Source organism: Pongo abelii, chromosome 11 (genome assembly GCF_028885655.2).
Source record: "Pongo abelii isolate AG06213 chromosome 11, NHGRI_mPonAbe1-v2.0_pri, whole genome shotgun sequence".
In the NCBI taxonomy this organism is placed as follows: Eukaryota; Metazoa; Chordata; class Mammalia; order Primates; family Hominidae; genus Pongo; species Pongo abelii.
In genome coordinates this window covers 317,742-322,545 of record NC_071996.2, presented here as the reverse complement: position 1 = coordinate 322,545, position 4,804 = coordinate 317,742, and positions in this window count along the sequence as shown.

The window sequence follows — 4,804 nt, the reverse complement described above, 5'->3', positions numbered from 1 at the left end:
GGGAAGGAAGAAGAAAGAGCATGTCTACTAAATGTAAATTAATCATCAAGGAACGTTTATTTTATTAATAAATTTTTCAACTCTAAGTTGCCAAATCTAGCAAGATACCAACATGGCATTCATGGTGATCACACCTCTAGTCAAATTTTATTTTATTTCATTGAGTATACTATTAATATCCTGAAATACTCAAAACTTCTATCTTAATTCTGTGAATAATTCACTTATTAATTACCCTATACACTACTTAATGAATGGAATGGTTCTTGGAATATAGATAATTACAGGGCTAAAAGGTTTTTTTCTAGAGGCAGGTTATAGGATTTTTTTGTCTGACTGTAATAAAACAAAATTAATCAATATTTTCTGCAACCAGTGGCTTTTGACTTAGTCGTCTATTAATATCTATCAATCACTATAACCTCAGTCCTATTTCCTCCATTCTTCTTTTTGCTATCATAAAAACTTGTCCATTTTTTTCCTGTTAGATCAATATGTTTCTCCTCTTTTCTTTTCATCCAAACAACTGGACATCAACTTAGTACAGATAGTGTAATTGATCCAAACCCTACAGAACTCACTGTTTCCATTTACATAACTTACATAACTGTCAAGCTGAAATCACTCTCAAATTTTTTTAATTCAAAATTTTAATTTCATTTAATTATATTTATTTATTCATTAATTAATTTATTTTGAAAATAATTTTAACTTGTATTTTACATTCAGGGGTACATGTGCCAGTTTGCTACATGGGTATATATCATAATGCTGAGTTTTGGGGTATGAATGATCCCATCATCCAGATGCTGATTTGGTATGGTTTGACTCTGTGTTCCCACCCAAATCTCATGTTGAATTATAATTCCCAATGTAGGGGGAATGACTTGGTGGGAGGTGATTAGCTCATGAGGGCAGATTTCCCCTTTGCTGTTCTTAGATGGTAAGTGAGTTCTCATGAGATCTGATGGTTTAAACATATGGCACATCCACCCTGGCTCACTTGCTCTCCTGCCGCCATGGTAGAACGTGCCTTGCTTCCCCCTTCACCTTCTGTCATGATTATAAGTTTCCTGAAGCCTCCCAGCCATGCTTCCTGTACAGCCTGTGGAACTGTGAGTCAGTTAAACCTCTTTCCTTTATAAATTACCCAGTCTCGCGTAGTTCTATACAGCAGTGTGAGAACAGATTAATATATGAGCATAGTACGCAATAGTTAGTTTGTCAAAACTTGCCTTCCTCCTTCTCCGCTCTATTAGTCCCGGTGTTTATTCTTTCCATCTTTACGTCTATGAGTACCCAGTGTTTAGCTCCCACTTATAAGTGAGATCATGTGGCATTTCATTTTGTATTCCTGCATTAATTCATTTAGGATAATGGCCTTCAGCTACATCCATGTTGCTTCAAAGGACATGATTTTATTATTTTTAAGGTGGCATAGTATTCCATGGTGTGTGAAATGGTTTAGAAAGTGACCCCTATAAATCTCATGGTGAAATGTGATCCTCAGTGTTGGAGGTGGGGCCTGGAAGGAGGTGGTTGGGTCATGGGGTTGGACCTCTCATGGCCTGATGCCGTCGTTGTGATAGTGAATTCTTTCAAGATCTAGTTGTGTAAGGGTGTGTGGTACTTACCCACAATCCCATTCTCTCTTGCTCCTGCTCTGGCCATGTGATGTGCCTACTCCCTCTTTGTCTTCCATAATGAGTAAAAACTCCCTGGAGACTCCACAGGCACCATGCAGATGCCGTCACCATGCTTCCTGTACAGCCTGCAGAGCAATGAGCCAATTAAATTTCTTTTCCTTATAAATTACCCAGCCTCAGGTATTTCTTCATAGCAATGCAAGAACGGCCTAATAATACAGTGTAGATGTACCACATTTTATTGATGCAATATACTGTTGATGGGCACCTAGGCTGACTCCATGTCTTTGCTACTGTGAATAGTGCTGCGATGAACATGCAAGTGCATGTGTCTTTTTGGTAGAATAACTGATTTTCTTTGGGTCATATACCAGTCATGCAATTGTTGGCTTGAATGGTAATTCTATTTTAAATTCTTTGAGAAATTTCCAAACTGCTTTCAACGGTGGCTGAACTAATTTACATTCACACCAAATATGTGTAAATGTTCCCTTTTCTCTACAGCCTCCCAGGATCTGTTGTTTTTCAATTTTTTAATAGTAGCTATTCTGACTGGTGTAGGATGGTATCTCATTTTGGTTTTGATTTGCATTTCTCTGATGATTAGTGATGCTAAGCCTAATCTTTGCCACCAGAAAACTGGGAAAATACAGTGTTGCTTGTCAAAATAAATTGTTTTACTTTGCTTTAAAAATAATCAATTGAGTAGTATATTTCTTCCAGCAAAATTAAGAAGTAAACATTTAGAAATGTACAGTGCCTTGCTGTTAAGTCTTCACACAAGTATACCAATCGAACATAAAGGCCACCTTAAACTTTCATTTGAAATGAAAGGCAATTTTTAAGAGGTTAAGGGATAGTAATTTGTTAAAGTCCTGAAGTTAAATTAGCTTAAGTAAATGCAAAGAGTTTCCTTTAATTAAAGTCTTTTAAATCAACACTTCAAAGCATAGTTTGTTTCTCCCTCAAATCTTGTCCAAAGCCACTGTTTTCAACTCAGTATATCAAAGAATCGTTCAGACATGATTATGAAGCTCCCTCAACTTAGAATGTGCTATTTGCAACCTTAGATGGCTATCATCCTGGCTTTTCTACCTTTTAGCAACAATAAGCACACCCTTCCCATTTCTCCCCAACCCTGACTCACCCCTCTTTGCATTTAATATATAATTTTTCTCAGAGTGTTCTTACACATCTTTAACTGTAAATATGACAAAAGTACACAGTATAGTACATGTGCCACGTGTATAAATGCTGTATCTAGTCATACAATTTTCCTTTTAAAAAAGAAATATTTTATTTTCAAAAAGCAAAGACTCTAGGAATCTTTTCTAGCTGCCAGTCATAAAAACATAAATTCCTGGTTAGATTCCCAAATTTGCCTGACCATAAGAACCACTTGTGATACTTGTCAAACACATGTGTTCTGAGTCCCATCCGTGATCTCCTGAATTAGAATCAGCAGGTGAGAGGCCTGGGAATACACATTTTAAACAAACGTCCACAGTGATTATGATTAGTCAAGCTTGAAAAAAATTTCACTAGGATCTTTATGACTGAATAACCTCACAAACAGGAAAGTTACTGGAGAAAAATATGAGCAGAATTTCAGAATTCTGCCTTTGCTGAAAGTGTTTGTTCCCTCCTCCTCTACTCATCAAGACCTGACTGCTTATGTAACTCCCTCAAACCACCAACACCTGGGAGGAGTTGAAAATGACTTTAATGAAGAAGAAAAGCTGATGTTTAATTTCAAAACTCACGGTGACAATAGAAGGGAGAGACATTAATTTATCTTGATTCTAACACAAAGCATTGTATTTGAGTCTACAAATGAAATTGGTTTCATTTTTATTTTTTGTAAGTTTTCGCCAAATTCTATGCATATATAGAGGCTGGGCAAGAAAGAATGAAATCCAGAAATATGGCATATGCCATCCCTTATTTATTTCCCCATGCGACCAGCCAACAGCTTCTTCACCTAGTCCCTGCTTCAAGCTGACTTTCTGTCTACTTCTCTATTGGAAATGGTGCTTCCCTAAAGACTGCCTCAATGTCAGTTACCCAGAGGCCTTTTTTCCATCTTGTGCTCCTAAACTTCTATGATATTAAATGATATTACTCTTTCTGGAAATTCTCCTTAGCTTTGATTTTATAATTTTAATCTAACTCTGTTTCATTATTTCTTTTATAGCCTTTCTTTTCTCTATCCCTTTACTGCAGACATGTTGTACGGCTTTGTTCTTGACCTTCTGATCTCTCCACATTCATTCCCTCAGAGCATGTATCCATTTTCTTGGTGTCAGCCTTATTGACTATCTGATTATTACCATCATATAACGATGTTGGTGATGAGCATAGCTAACATATCCTAGTCATTTTCCATGTAGGTTATAATAAGCACCCTATATAATTTGTACCATTTAATTCTTCAACCCTAAATGATACTATTGCTAACCACATTGTATGAGATGAGGAAACAGATTTTCATCAAAACCATGGAAAGCAAACGTGAGGAGCTCCTGTGTGTCTCCTTTGTTAATGCCTCTGGGCATCACGGCATGTGGATTGCGGTGGAATGGGGATTAGGAAGTGCAGCACTGTGAAAACACCAGAAAATACGTTATGATAGTGGTAAGGCCGCTCATCTCTGCACATTGAGATGGTTTTGTTTCTGAATCAGGTTTGAGATGAGCCAATCCTGACTCCAAGGTGCCACCAGGGATCACGAATTTAATAAGATCTTCGTGGATGCTTGGAACCCAACTGGTCTCTGTTTTCTACTTTAGGGAAAGAGCCACAGCTTGAGTGGGGTGGTTTTGGTGTCACATACGCGGTCAATAATACCCACCATTTTGGTGTCACATACGCGATGAATAATACCCACCTCTGCAGAGGAATCACTGTGGACTACTCCTCGTTTCATCCCATGCTCTTGCGATGGATCCCTCTCACCTGTTTACTGATTTCATTCAAATTCTTCAGCGACCACAGGACCCCGACTTGCCTTCTCTATCCTGATTCCCATCACTCTGCTTTACAGGCCTGGCCTGCTCGTGGCTCCTCACACCAGCGCTGCATGGCTCTCTCCATGCCTACGCCCTGTTTCCTCCATCAGACAGAACTAGCTTCCTCCATCTCTATCAGGCAAAAGCCTG